Here is a 16,118-nt window from a genome sequence, read left to right on the forward strand (position 1 = left end):
CTATAAAGTTTCCAACATTGTCCCCCCAAGTGCGCCACGGTTAAATATATTTGTTAGGCGATAATAAACACCTCAATGCTAAAAGGTTTATAAATTAGCGACTTTATAAACCCGATCTTCGTGATGACACACCTCTCTTTCGCGATTGTACAAACCGTGGCTTCACGTCCCATCTTCTGTCAGTTGCCTCGTGTGTGTGTGCGTTTGTTTGTTTGTTTATTTGCTTGCTTGCTGTTTGTTACTTTCGCTATATTCTGTATTCGACTCTTGCCGTGCGGTTTTCTACTAAGCTGATACATCTAAGACTGCTAATTTGTGTGCGGGTCTAACGTAAGTTCCACTGCTCGTTTGTACCGTGGCTTGCCTAACTTGACCGTCCATTTCTTCCAGATAAATCTGCTGAATGCTGCGCCATTCGCCCCGACGAGCGGATTGTAGCAGGGCTATCACAGAAAACTGCCGGTGGTTTGCTTCCATCAGAGCTCCCAAGGAGCAGGTGATTAGGTGTTATAGGGTCAGCCAGTCCGTCGTTCAGGGGCACGTAGGTAAGTGGTCTCGAATTAAGGATGAGTTCGATCTCCGTGAACGTTGACAGCATTACTTCATCCGTAGGGCGCTTGGGGAACACGAACTGATTCAGTACCTTCTTCACGGAACGTACCAAACGCTCCCAGCAGCCGCCAAAGTGAGGCGCCCCAGGCGGGTTAAATGTACACTTCATCCGCGGTCCGCAGAACTCGGTCATCAGAACATCGTGATCAACCTCTTCGGCACCGACGAAGTTGGTACCTCTGTCGCTGATCACTTCTAGGGGCGTTCCACGTCTAGCGATGAATCAGCGAAACGCCAGTACGCATGACGCTGTGGTGAGGGACGCCGCTATCTCGAGATGTACAGCTCTCGACGTGAGGCAGTAAAAACGGGCCGAAGTAGTCGATCCCTGTGAAGGAAAAGGCACGTTAATAAAATGCGGTTCTTTGTACGGTATCCTTAATTCGCACGGTACCGCATCCTTAATTCGCTCAAAGCCGTGTTGTGGTTGCCGTGTTTGTACCTTTCGTGTTGCTCCCGAATAATGAGATCGGTTCCGTAGTCTCGCCGAGGAAGGATGATCGGGTTCCGTGAGGAATTGTTGATGCCTACGCATTCCGTCAAACGTCCCCCCACTCTCAGGATCCCGTGGTCGTTCAGAATAGGCGAGAGCTTATAGATGCTGCTTTTCTTCTCGACCCCCCTTTTCCACGGATGCTTTTGCGGGGTCTGTTTGCGCAAGCTGACGATTTCGCTGTTGTAGGCCCTTCCTGCATTGAATCAACCACCTTGCGTGAATTGGACGCCCAATTCCGTATCTCGAAGCCCCCTTTCGCGTGAATATAGCGAACCGTTTTAGCTAGCTCAGCAGCTTCCTCTTCCGTTTCCACGTTGACAAGCATGTCATCGACATAATGTTCCTCTTCGATGCATTCCACCGCTCGCGGGAAATCCTGCCGGAAACGTGATGCATTTCGGTTTTTCACGAACTGTGCGCTAGTGGGCGAGCATGCTGCACCAAACGTCATAACGGTAACCACGTAAACAGCAGGTTCGCCTCGAAGGTCGTCCCAGAATATCATTTGGCTGCGTTGGTCGTCCTTCTTCATTCCTACTCGATGGAACATCTCGCAAATATCACCGACGCTACAGCGGCGCTGGTCTTCACATGGCATGGCCGGGATTCAAATCCCCATGAGCAGTCATGCAGCTTTTTGATGAAACTTTCGTTTTGTTTTTTTTTATGTGGAGTTTCTGTTTTCCAGTCGTTTGAGCATAATTTGTGGCCGACCTTTTACCTGACGTTTAATGCGTTCGCGCATTTTCGCCTCGAGGCCGCGTTTATTTAGACCAACGACGACGGTTTTGAGACGATAAGTGTCATCGTTTTTTTAAACTATGTCGTCGCCTATGAACATGCACATTGTAATATTATTGTACCGGCACCAGTGATGGCACCGACGTACGCGTTGTACAAACAACCAGATCACTCCCATTGGCACTCCTTTTGCCCCCGGCCCCGTCGTTTTTAGTCCCCCGTGGGGGTAGTTGTGAAAAAATCACCAATTTTCAGCACTGCCGCATAGACGCACGCCCATACAAACCTGGCCGCGTTGATCGGGCCCTTCTCAGGCGGCGAGCAGTACTGGCAGCTGTGCGCGCTGTACAAGCCATCATTCCCACTGGCGCACCTTTTCCCAGCAACGCGAATCACCGGCGTCGTTGTTAGTTTCGCCTCACAGTAGTGCGCCAAACACGCGCGCACCCAGCACTGCACTATAAACGCACGGCATTCATACTGGCCCGGCAATGCGGTCGCTTCTCGCACAATGTTTGAATATCGTACGGTGCAAGGTAATGAATTGTATGGGTGTAAATAAACAAATGATATGTGTGTGTGTGTGTGTGTGCGTGCGTGCGTGCGTGATGTACAAGTTGTGTTCGTTGCGCAGTGCTGTCTGCCCAGCACTGTGTATTGCCCAGGTGCCCATATACTGCTACGGGTAAAACCCAGTCAAGGAACCCTCTTCTGGGTGGTGGTGGTTGATGAAGTTTGTGAAGCAATTTTATTCGATCCTTCGATACAATCTCAAAACTGTGTACAATTATCAGACCAAACCATGTGTGTTGTGTTGTTCACGGGCAAAGCTGGTCCCTGAAATGCGGAATGGGAATGCGAATGGGAAGAAAACAAAAGTAAGCTTTAGATAGAAATAAAACTACATTTCTATGTAATTGAAACAGTGGCCGTGCAGTGGCTATTTATTGTTTATTTTAAATGCGTAATGGTCTAACGTAATGGTAAAGTAATCCTCCTTGGCCACCTCGTTCTCGTTCTCGTTGGTCGTTGGCTATTCATGTGCGGAGCGCATGCGTCGTACTGTGGTACAAAATCTAGCCGGATCTAGCACATTGAGCGGGTGCTGCGCTCGGTGGTATACCGGCGCGCTCTTCGGTCCTAGCATTTCGTCATTGTCCAAAATCAAATGTGGAGCCAGCACCAAAAACAGCTGTTCAGCCCACCCTGGCAGGCGACAGCTGGCAAAGGCTAACTGCCAACATGGTAGCCCGAGATGCTCGATGCTCATGTGTAAGTATGTCGTAAAGGAGTCCGCCAACAGTGTCCACTTCCACGATCCCACTTCCAACAAATAAATTTCCGGACGGGTTGTAACATTTGTCTTGTACACGAGCAAAACGAAACCCCTGTCACCTATGCGCTCGAGCTCGAAAACAGTTCCCGGTCCTTTCAGTTCGAGGTTCTGGATGTGCGTCAATTTAGGTATGTAGAGGTGGCCTACACGTAATTTTGCGCGCTTCGAATAGTTGTACGTCCAGCTCGTGTGCATCCCATCGGTCGACATGTAAAAACGCTTCATGTCGTCCGGCATAAAAACGAAGTTCTTGTATTCCCAAACCCTTAAATCTGCCGCTGTGCATGGTCCTTTGTCATCTGATGTCACGTTGCTCACTCGTGGCAGCTCGTTCAGTTTTTTCTTCAGTTCAAACGTGAGTTTCTCCAGGTGCAACGTATCGTTGCGACGGTTTCCGATCTTACGGCTGGCCATTTTCGATAAAATATGTTGCTGATATGAGACACAGTGGAAAAAGCGTCTGTTGCACACGTCAGCTTGCTAAATAATGGTTTCAACGCTTGCCTGACTTTTACTTATTAATTATTCCTATGGATGGTTTCCAATGTGTGCTGAGATGTGTTTTCAATTCACACTGTTATTATCTAATGTTGTCTAGTAGGCATACAGAGATTTGCCGTGTTTCTCATGTTTTCAATTTATTGTTTCGTGTTCCGTGTGCCGGCCTCGCATTCGCCCGTTACACACAGTGTTTGAAAGTGTATGCTCGACGTTAATTCGACGTCTTTGCGTTGAAAACACCACAGGCAGGCGGCCTGCCCCCCGGACAGAATTCGGAGGCTTCCTGTTACCTCCGCTCGATCCAGTTACCAAATACACGAAAGAAAGCTCGCGCGAGTGATTTGTGTTTGCTGTGCACATCCTACCAGGCTTACCAATGCGCGTGTGCTGAGTCTCTCCAGCATCCAGGACTGCCTGAGATGCGTGCAAGTGGCCATCGCGTGATGGAGAGTGTTTCGTGCGCGTGGATGTCTGCCGGTCTGCCGGGGGGCAGTGTGTTGTAATTGTTGTTTCACACGCTCTTCTGCTAGACGATACTTCTGGATGCTGAATGTGCGGTACGTCCAGTGCATACGTTGGGTGAGTAGTTTCGCATTCCGCTAACGATGACGGTAACATCAACCACCGTGTTCCGGACACCAACGGATGTGGTTGATTATTCTCACGGTGATGTTTTTTTTTTTTTTTTTGCTCTGTCGCAGGAACGCACAGGAACGGAACATCTAGCCGTCGTTTGACGATGTACGAAACAAGGATTTGGGCATCGGGTAAGAGCGCACATACCGTTCACTTTCGCAAATTCAGCCAAATACTGTCACACGTTCTTAACCACTGTCCGTTTGTTGCAGCTCCCGATTGCAGCCCCGCCACGCGTCCAGGAAGTGGTCCGAGAATCAATATAGTGCTGGAACGCTCTCCTGAAGACACCGGTGTTGAAACGCGGTTGAATTTTTTAGAAATCTTTAATGCAGAGAGAAATCAAAAATTAAGTACAAAATTAGTTCGTCGTTTCAACCTCGTTTCCAGACTGCTCTTGCTCATTCCCGTCGGGTAGACGCGAGCTCCCTTTTTCCGATCTTTCCTCTTCTTTCTTGTGTTCCTTTGCTTTCCAACATTGTCCCCCCAAGTGCGCCACGGTTAAATATATTTGTTAGGCGATAATAAACACCTCAATGCTAAAAGGTTTATAAATTAGCGACTTTATAAACCCGATCTTCGTGATGACACACCTCTCTTTCGCGATTGTACAAACCGTGGCCTCACTTCCCTGTCAGTTGCCTCGTGTGTGTGTGCGTTTGTTTGTTTGTTTATTTGCTTGCTTGCTGTTTGTTACTTTCGCTATATTCTGTATTCGACTCTTGCCGTGCGGTTTTCTACTAAGCTGATACATCTAAGACTGCTAATTTGTGTGCGGGTCTAACGTAAGTTCCACTGCTCGTTTGTACCGTGGCTTGCCTAACTTGACCGTCCTTTCCAGGTATTATTGAGACAATTCGTCCTTTCGGCCAACAATTTCTTGGAAGATTGATATCCGCTATCACAACTAGATCACCTAGTTCGATCGGTCGCACTGGTTCGAACCTCTTGGTTCGTCGGGTAAGTGTGGGTAAGTATTCTGCTAACTATTTCTTCCAGAATAAATCTGCTGAATGCTGCGCCATTCGCCCCGACGAGCGGATTGTAGCAGGGCTATCACAGAAAACTGCCGGTGGTTTGCTTCCATCAGAGCTCCCAAGGAGCAGGTGATTAGGTGTTATAGGGTCAGCCAGTCCGTCGTGCAGGGGCACGTAGGTAAGTGGTCTCGAATTAAGGATGAGTTCGATCTCCGTGAACGTTGACAGCATTACTTCATCCGTAGGGCGCTTGGGGAACACGAAGTGATTCAGTACCTTCTTCACGGAACGTACCAAACGCTCCCAGCAGCCGCCAAAGTGATGCGCCCCAGGCGGGTTAAATGTCCACTTCATCCGCGGTCCGCAGAACTCGGTCATCAGAACATCGTGATCAACCTCTTCGGCACCGACGAAGTTGGTACCTCTGTCGCTGATCACTTCTAGGGGCGTTCCACGTCTAGCGATGAATCTGCGAAACGCCAGTATGCATGACGCTGTGGTGAGGGACGCCGCTATCTCGAGATGTACAGCTCTCGACGTGAGGCAGTAAAAACGGGCCGAAGTAGTCGATCCCTGTGAAGGAAAAGGCACGTTAATAAAATGCGGTTCTTTGTACGGTATCCTTAATTCGCACGGTACCGCATCCTTAATTCGCTCAAAACCGTGTTGTGGTTGCCGTGTTTGTACCTTTCGTGTTGCTCCCGAATAATGAGATCGGTTCCGTAGTCTCGCCGAGGAAGGATGATCGGGTTCCGTGAGGAATTGTTGATGCCTACGCATTCCGTCAAACGTCCCCCCACTCTCAGGATCCCGTGGTCGTTCAGAATAGGCGAGAGCTTATAGATGCTGCTTTTCTTCTCGACCCCCCTTTTCCACGGATGCTTTTGCGGGGTCTGTTTGCGCAAGCTGACGATTTCGCTGTTGTAGGCCCTTCCTGCATTGAATCAACCACCTTGCGTGAATTGGACGCCCAATTCCGTATCTCGAAGCCCCCTTTCGCGTGAATATAGCGAACCGTTTTAGCTAGCTCAGCAGCTTCCTCTTCCGTTTCCACGTTGACAAGCATGTCATCGACATAATGTTCCTCTTCGATGCATTCCACCGCTCGCGGGAAATCCTGCCGGAAACGTGATGCATTTCGGTTTTTCACGAACTGTGCGCTAGTGGGCGAGCATGCTGCACCAAACGTCATAACGGTAACCACGTAAACAGCAGGTTCGCCTCGAAGGTCGTCCCAGAATATCATTTGGCTGCGTTGGTCGTCCTTCTTCATTCCTACTCGATGGAACATCTCGCAAATATCACCGACGCTACAGCGGCGCTGGTCTTCACATGGCATGGCCGGGATTCAAATCCCCATGAGCAGTCATGCAGCTTTTTGATGAAACTTTCGTTTTGTTTTTTTTTATGTGGAGTTTCTGTTTTCCAGTCGTTTGAGCATAATTTGTGGCCGACCTTTTACCCGACGTTTAATGCGTTCGCGCATTTTCGCCTCGAGGCCGCGTTTATTTAGACCAACGACGACGGTTTTGAGACGATAAGTGTCATCGTTTTTTTAAACTATGTCGTCGCCTATGAACATGCACATTGTAATATTATTGTACCGGCACCAGTGATGGCACCGACGTACGCGTTGTACAAACAACCAAATCACTCCCATTGGCACTCCTTTTGCCCCCGGCCCCGTCGTTTTTAGTCCCCCGTGGGGGTAGTTGCGAAAAAATCACCAATTTTCAGCACTGCCGCATAGACGCACGCCCATACAAACCTGGCCGCGTTGATCGGGCCCTTCTCAGGCGGCGAGCAGTACTGGCAGCTGTGCGCGCTGTACAAGCCATCATTCCCACTGGCGCACCTTTTCCCAGCATCGCGAATCACCGGCGTCGTTGTTAGTTTCGCCTCACAGTAGTGCGCCAAACACGCGCGCACCCAGCACTGCACTATAAACGCACGGCATTCATACTGGCCCGGCAATGCGGTCGCTTCTCGCACAATGTTTGAATATCGTACGGTGCAAGGTAATGAATTGTATGGGTGTAAATAAACAAATGATATGTGTGTGTGTGTGTGTGTGCGTGCGTGCGTGCGTGATGTACAAGTTGTGTTCGTTGCGCAGTGCTGTCTGCCCAGCACTGTGTATTGCCCAGGTGCCCATATACTGCTACGGGTAAAACCCAGTCAAGGAACCCTCTTCTGGGTGGTGGTGGTTGATGAAGTTTGTGAAGCAATTTTATTCGATCCTTCGATACAATCTCAAAACTGTGTACAATTATCAGACCAAACCATGTGTGTTGTGTTGTTCACGGGCAAAGCTGGTCCCTGAAATGCGGAATGGGAATGCGAATGGGAAGAAAACAAAAGTAAGCTTTAGATAGAAATAAAACTACATTTCTATGTAATTGAAACAGTGGCCGTGCAGTGGCTATTTATTGTTTATTTTAAATGCGTAATGGTCTAACGTAATGGTAAAGTAATCCTCCTTGGCCACCTCGTTCTCGTTCTCGTTGGTCGTTGGCTATTCATGTGCGGAGCGCATGCGTCGTACTGTGGTACAAAATCTAGCCGGATCTAGCACATTGAGCGGGTGCTGCGCTCGGTGGTATACCGGCGCGCTCTTCGGTCCTAGCATTTCGTCATTGTCCAAAATCAAATGTGGAGCCAGCACCAAAAACAGCTGTTCAGCCCACCCTGGCAGGCGACAGCTGGCAAAGGCTAACTGCCAACATGGTAGCCCGAGATGCTCGATGCTCATGTGTAAGTATGTCGTAAAGGAGTCCGCCAACAGTGTCCACTTCCACGATCCCACTTCCAACAAATAAATTTCCGGACGGGTTGTAACATTTGTCTTGTACACGAGCAAAACGAAACCCCTGTCACCTATGCGCTCGAGCTCGAAAACAGTTCCCGGTCCTTTCAGTTCGAGGTTCTGGATGTGCGTCAATTTAGGTATGTAGAGGTGGCCTACACGTAATTTTGCGCGCTTCGAATAGTTGTACGTCCAGCTCGTGTGCATCCCATCGGTCGACATGTAAAAACGCTTCATGTCGTCCGGCATAAAAACGAAGTTGTTGTATTCCCAAACCCTTAAATCTGCCGCTGTGCATGGTCCGTTGTCATCTGATGTCACGTTGCTCACTCGTGGCAGCTCGTTCAGTTTTTTCTTCAGTTCAAACGTGAGTTTCTCCAGGTGCAACGTATCGTTGCGACGGTTTCCGATCTTACGGCTGGCCATTTTCGATAAAATATGTTGCTGATATGAGACACAGTGGAAAAAGCGTCTGTTGCACACGTCAGCTTGCTAAATAATGGTTTCAACGCTTGCCTGACTTTTACTTATTAATTATTCCTATGGATGGTTTCCAATGTGTGCTGAGATGTGTTTTCAATTCACACTGTTATTATCTAATGTTGTCTAGTAGGCATACAGCGATTTGCCGTGTTTCTCATGTTTTCAATTTAGTGTTTCGTGTTCCGTGTGCCGGCCTCGCATTCGTCCGTTACACACAGTGTTTGAAAGTGTATGCTCGACGTTAATTCGACGTCTTTGCGTTGAAAACACCACAGGCGGGCGGCCTGCCCCCCGGACAGAATTCGGAGGCTTCCTGTTACCTCCGCTCGATCCAGTTACCAAATACACGAAAGAAAGCTCGCGCGAGTGATTTGTGTTTACTGTGCACATCCTACCAGGCTTACCAATGCGCGTGTGCTGAGTCTCTCCAGCATCCAGGACTGCCTGAGATGCGTGCAAGTGGCCATCGCGTGATGGAGAGTGTTTCGTGCGCGTGGATGTCTGCCGGTCTGCCGGGGGGCAGTGTGTTGTAATTGTTGTTTCACACGCTCTTCTGCTAGACGATACTTCTGGATGCTGAATGCGCGGTACGTCCAGTGCATACGTTGGGTGAGTAGTTTCGCATTCCGCTAACGATGACGGTAACATCAACCACCGTGTTCCGGACACCAACGGATGTGGTTGATTATTCTCACGGTGATGTTTTTTTTTTTTTTTTTGCTCCGTCGCAGGAACGCACAGGAACGGAACATCTAGCCGTCGTTTGACGATGTACGAAACAAGGATTTGGGCATCGGGTAAGAGCGCACATACCGTTCACTTTCGCAAATTCAGCCAAATACTGTCACACGTTCTTAACCACTGTCCGTTTGTTGCAGCTCCCGATTGTTGGCGAGGGTGGAAAACTAAAGAGGTGGCCAAATATGTTTTACGTTTACAACACAAAAGAAACTTTATTAGCACATTCGATAGCTGAGATGTTAGTCGTGTCGCAGAGTTCAGAATATACAGGAAAAAGGCGCGTTTTCCATAGCGTCGCTTTTAAACGTCAAACGCGAAAAACAAAGTTCGTGCAACGGTAAATTCGTTTGACAGATGGCACAGTGGTTGTACTTTCAACACTCCTCCTCAACTAATTGTGCCATCATTCGTCGACAGTCCCAGCATTCCTGAAAACCTTCGTTGCTTTATGGTTCCCAGGGGTTTAGTGAGAACGTCAGCTAACATATCTGCCGTGGGACAGTATTCAAGCGTCAGAAGTCCTGACGCACACTGCTGCTTGACGAAATGCTCCTTCGTCTCAATATGCTTCGAGCGACGATTGGTCCGATCGGAGTTAACAAATTGAATACAACTCTGGTTGTCTTCCATAATTGTTATCGGTCCCTTCACGTGCTCGCCCATGTCGTTCAACAACCGACGAAGCCAGATCGATTCTTGTGTAGCCTCACTCAGAGCAACGTACTCCGATTCCATGGAGGATAACGTGACACTCGTCTGCTTACGGCTGGCCCAAGACACAGCTCCTCCTGCGTAGCAGAACACGTATCCTGTTGTTGGCATCGCCGGCCCAGTCGGCATCTGAATATCCGATCAAGCCATCACCACGTCCGTCATACATCAACCGCCAATGCTTAGTTGCCTTTAAGTACCGAACGACGCGTTTGGCTGCCACCCAGTATGCTTCAGTAGGCGCACTCACTTTTCGACCGAGTATGCCCGTACTAACCGCAATATCGGGTCGCGCACACACCGATATATACAACAGACCACCAACAAGACTTCTATACTGAGTTTGATCATCCAAAGTTGCGCTCTTGTCCTGTACTTTCAAAAACCCTTCGTCCATAGGCGTTTTTGCAACTTTTGCATCACTCAAACCAAACTTATGGATTAGTTTTTCAATATAGTTTTCGAGGCTAACACTATAATCACCATTTTTCTGTTTGATTTCGAGTCCCAAGAAATAACTCACTTTTCCGAGATCAGTCATTTCAAAAAGGTCACTTAAGGTTTGGTATACAGTGTCGATAATAGTTTCATCTACACACCCTACCATTAAGTCGTCTACGTATACTAGGATGTAAACTTTCTTCCCTTTAACGACTTTTGTGTACAAACACTTATCCGCATCACTTTGCTGGAAATTCATCTTCACTAGGATACTATGCAGTTTTAGGTTCCAGCATCGTGCAGACTGCTTCAGTCCATAGATGCTTTTCTTTAGACGGCACACCAAATGTTCTTTTCCCTTCTCTGCATAGCCTGGTGGTTGTCGCATGTACAACTCTTGGTCTAGATCACCGTACAAATAGGCAGTTTTGATATCAAAATGACGAAGTGTCATTTTCAATTTGGAAGCCAGGGCAAGCAACATTCGAAGAGTCGTATAGCTGGTAACGGGAGCAAAGACCTGGTCATAGTCCTCGCCGAACTGCTGAGTATAGCCTTGAGCTACCAGACGGGCCTTATGTTTGGTTATTTCTCCAGCTGCGTTCCGCTTCAATTTGAAGACCCAGCGGCAACCTACCACTTTCCGTCCTGCAGGCAGCTCCACTAAGGCATCCCAAGTCCCATTTTCATTGTGTGATTTCAGCTCACTTTCCATTGCCGATCTCCATTCGGCATGAGCATCACAGGCCAGAGCTTCATTGAGATTTTTGGGTTCCACCGCTATTTCCGCTTTTCTTGCCGTATACGCTTCCTCTATCAAACGAATCGGTGCAATTCCCTTGGTCGCTCTAGTCGATTTACGTACAACCTCATCCAAAGGGAATGCATGAAACGAAGGTTCATTCGTCGGATCGTCTTCGGTCGCACTTTCGTACTGCGATGCATCTAAGTTCACGCTTTCTTCGATGACGATCGGTTCCTCCGATTGAGGAGGTGGAGTTGAGACAAGTGGAAATTCCACTACTCCTCCTGACGGTGTCAGCTTCGGCTTTGGCACGTTCCGTTTCTCGCACTGTTCCAAAAACTTGGCATCTCTGCTAATGGTGATTCTTTTCGTTAGCAGGTTCACAAAACGGTAAGCCTTCTGACCATCCTCATAACCAACGAACACCAATTTGTCAGCTCTTTTGTCAAGCTTTCTGCGTTTTTCTTTTGGAACGTGCACAAAAGCCTCCGATCCAAATACACGAAGATGTTCGTACGAGGGCTTCTTTCGGTACCACAGCTCAAAAGGTGTTAATGCCACTGAGGATGATGGCAAGCGATTTTGCAGGTAGCAGGCAGTCGAAATCGCTTCACCCCAGAACACCTTATCTAAGCCCGAATCTGCCAGCATGCAGCGCATCATCTCAACCAGGTACCTGTTTTTGCGCTCGGCCACTCCGTTCTGCTGCGGCGAATACGGTGCCGTTTGTTGATGTACCATGCCGTGATCTACAAAGAATTTTCGCAAAGAATTACTTCCATACTCGCCACCACCATCTGACCGAATGACCTTAGGGAAGTTACCAAACTGTGTTTTTACCAGAGCACAGTATTCTCTAATTCGATCCTCAGCATCGTACTTGTTCTGCATCAGATAGATAACCGTATAACGACTGTAGTCATCTACCATGATCATGTAGAACCGACTGCCGCGCACTGTGGGTATTTCCATTGGGCCTCCCAGGTCCGTGTGCACCAGTTCGCCAACAGCAGAAGCCCTCGAAGATGAAACCTTAGGGAAGGATTCACGGCTCATCTTGCCCTCGCAGCACGGTCCGCATACGGACTTTGCGTTACACCGGTCAATTTTCAAACCGCTTCCCATGTTGTTTTTCACAATCTTCATTACTGCTTCCGTGTCACGGTGCCCAAATCGACGATGCCACAGGTGTAGACAGGAAACTCCACAAGTAGGCTCGACGAGCATTGCATGCTCCGAATAACGCTTCAAGTGATACAGACCGCCTTGTCGTTCGCCAACTAATACCACCTTTTCACCTTTTCTAACCCGGCAGCCAGCCTTGTCAAACACAACTTCAAAACCTAAATCGGCAATTTTGCTAACCGATAGAAGGTTTGTTGTGAGCGAAGGCACGTGGCAAACGTTGTCTAGCGAAACGTTCATTCGAGCACCATTTCCATTCACCGACACCAAACTACTGCTTCCGACACCCGCCGACTTGATGACTCGTCCATTGGCCAAGGAGATAGTAGACCGCTTCGATTTGTCAATGTGGTGTAAAATAGATGTATCGTTCGTCATATGGGAAGTCGCACCCGAATCAAAGCACCATAGTCCTTTAGTTTGTGCCTTCCCAAGGAACAAACACAGACCCATACTATTGTGTTGTTTTTCTTCCACAGTGACGTTCGCTGATTCACGAACTCCTCTCTCCTTTTTGTCCGCAGCCAACTTTTTACAGTCTCTTCGGAAATGCCCGTCCTGCCTGCAGTAGTGGCACTGCATCTTCTTCTTTTTCTTTCCACTGGGTTTATTGCTAGCACCATATTTCCCAGAGTACAGAGCCTTTTCTTCATCTACGCCATTCGCACGCCGACGCCCTTCGTCCAGCAACTTCCCTTTAACAAAATCTACTGTTAGGTCAGCATCCGGCCTACTCTCCAATGCTGTTATCAGACCGTCGTAAGATTTCGGTAGACTGGACAGCATCAGGGCAACGAAGGAGAGCTCCTTCATTTCCTCACCAAGGGCTATCAGTCGGAGACGTAACGAAGTAAGTTCTTTCAGGTGCTCAGCCATGTTTCCACTTTCCGGCATCTTGGTGGCAAACATTTGGCGCATTACATGAATCTTGCTCGAAAGGGATGACCGCTCGTGATAGCCTTTCAGAGCGTCCCACATCTCTTTCGCCGTATTCGTCTGCATGACATGAATAAGCTGGCTGTCATCCAATGCCAAGCCGATCAGGGCCCTCGCCTTCTCATCATCGGCTAGCCATTTGGCATCAGGGGCCTCCGGCTGCTCCTCCGTCACAACGTGCAGTACTTTATCACGTGACAAAAGGAGCCGCATCTTAAACTTCCAAACCGTGTAGTTCTGGTCACTCAGCTTCTCAATCGAAACATGTGTTTCCGCCATCGCGTATTCTTTCCAAACACACACACTACGGATAACACCAGGATGCTAATTCACCAAAAGTCACTTTCCTGCTACAGTAAACCGCAAAACTTTATGTTGTCCACGATGCACTGGGCCCATAACCTGTTGGCGAGGGTGGAAAACTAAAGAGGTGGCCAAATATGTTTTACGTTTACAACACAAAAGAAACTTTATTAGCACATTCGATAGCTGAGATGTTAGTCGTGTCGCAGAGTTCAGAATATACAGGAAAAAGGCGCGTTTTCCATAGCGTCGCTTTTAAACGTCAAACGCGAAAAACAAAGTTCGTGAAACGGTAAATTCGTTTGACAGATGGCACAGTGGTTGTACTTTCAACACCGATTGCAGCCCCGCCACGCGTCCAGGAAGTGGTCCGAGAATCAATATAGTGCTGGAACGCTCTCCTGAAGACACCGATGTTGAAACGCGGTTGAATTTTTTAGAAATCTTTAATGCAGAGAGAAATCAAAAAATTAGTACATTTGTTCGTCGTTTCCAGACTGCTCTTGCTCATTCCCGTCGGGTAGGCGCGAGCTCCCTTTTTCCGATCTTTCCTCTTCTTTCTTGTTGTTTCTTGTTTCTTGTTCTATAAAGTTTCCAACATTGTCCCCCCAAGTGCGCCACGGTTAAATATATTTGTTAGGCGATAATAAACACCTCAATGCTAAAAGGTTTATAAATTAGCGACTTTATAAACCCGATCTTCGTGATGACACACCTCTCTTTCGCGATTGTACAAACCGTGGCTTCACGTCCCATCTTCTGTCAGTTGCCTCGTGTGTGTGTGCGTTTGTTTGTTTGTTTATTTGCTTGCTTGCTGTTTGTTACTTTCGCTATATTCTGTATTCGACTCTTGCCGTGCGGTTTTCTACTAAGCTGATACATCTAAGACTGCTAATTTGTGTGCGGGTCTAACGTAAGTTCCACTGCTCGTTTGTACCGTGGCTTGCCTAACTTGACCGTCCATTTCTTCCAGAATAAATCTGCTGAATGCTGCGCCATTCGCCCCGACGAGCGGATTGTAGCAGGGCTATCACAGAAAACTGCCGGTGGTTTGCTTCCATCAGAGCTCCCAAGGAGCAGGTGATTAGGTGTTATAGGGTCAGCCAGTCCGTCGTTCAGGGGCACGTAGGTAAGTGGTCTCGAATTAAGGATGAGTTCGATCTCCGTGAACGTTGACAGCATTACTTCATCCGTAGGGCGCTTGGGGAACACGAACTGATTCAGTACCTTCTTCACGGAACGTACCAAACGCTCCCAGCAGCCGCCAAAGTGATGCGCCCCAGGCGGGTTAAATGTCCACTTCATCCGCGGTCCGCAGAACTCGGTCATCAGAACATCGTGATCAACCTCTTCGGCACCGACGAAGTTGGTACCTCTGTCGCTGATCACTTCTAGGGGCGTTCCACGTCTAGCGATGAATCAGCGAAACGCCAGTACGCATGACGCTGTGGTGAGGGACGCCGCTATCTCGAGATGTACAGCTCTCGACGTGAGGCAGTAAAAACGGGCCGAAGTAGTCGATCCCTGTGAAGGAAAAGGCACGTTAATAAAATGCGGTTCTTTGTACGGTATCCTTAATTCGCACGGTACCGCATCCTTAATTCGCTCAAAACCGTGTTGTGGTTGCCGTGTTTGTACCTTTCGTGTTGCTCCCGAATAATGAGATCGGTTCCGTAGTCTCGCCGAGGAAGGATGATCGGGTTCCGTGAGGAATTGTTGATGCCTACGCATTCCGTCAAACGTCCCCCCACTCTCAGGATCCCGTGGTCGTTCAGAATAGGCGAGAGCTTATAGATGCTGCTTTTCTTCTCGACCCCCCTTTTCCACGGATGCTTTTGCGGGGTCTGTTTGCGCAAGCTGACGATTTCGCTGTTGTAGGCCCTTCCTGCATTGAATCAACCACCTTGCGTGAATTGGACGCCCAATTCCGTATCTCGAAGCCCCCTTTCGCGTGAATATAGCGAACCGTTTTAGCTTGCTCAGCAGCTTCCTCTTCCGTTTCCACGTTCACAAGCATGTCATCGACATAATGTTCCTCTTCGATGCATTCCACCGCTCGCGGGAAATCCTGCCGGAAACGTGATGCATTTCGGTTTTTCACGAACTGTGCGCTAGTGGGCGAGCATGCTGCACCAAACGTCATAACGGTAACCACGTAAACAGCAGGTTCGCCTCGAAGGTCGTCCCAGAATATCATTTGGCTGCGTTGGTCGTCCTTCTTCATTCCTACTCGATGGAACATCTCGCGAATATCACCGACGCTACAGCGGCGCTGGTCTTCACATGGCATGGCCGGGATTCAAATCCCCATGAGCAGTCATGCAGCTTTTTGATGAAACTTTCGTTTTGTTTTTTTTTATGTGGAGTTTCTGTTTTCCAGTCGTTTTAGCATAATTTGTGGCCGACCTTTTACCCGACGTTTAATGCGTTCGCGCATTTTCGCCTCGAGGACGCGTTTATTTAGACCA

This window comes from Anopheles stephensi, chromosome 3 (genome assembly GCF_013141755.1).
Source record: "Anopheles stephensi strain Indian chromosome 3, UCI_ANSTEP_V1.0, whole genome shotgun sequence".
NCBI lineage: Eukaryota > Metazoa > Arthropoda > Insecta > Diptera > Culicidae > Anopheles > Anopheles stephensi.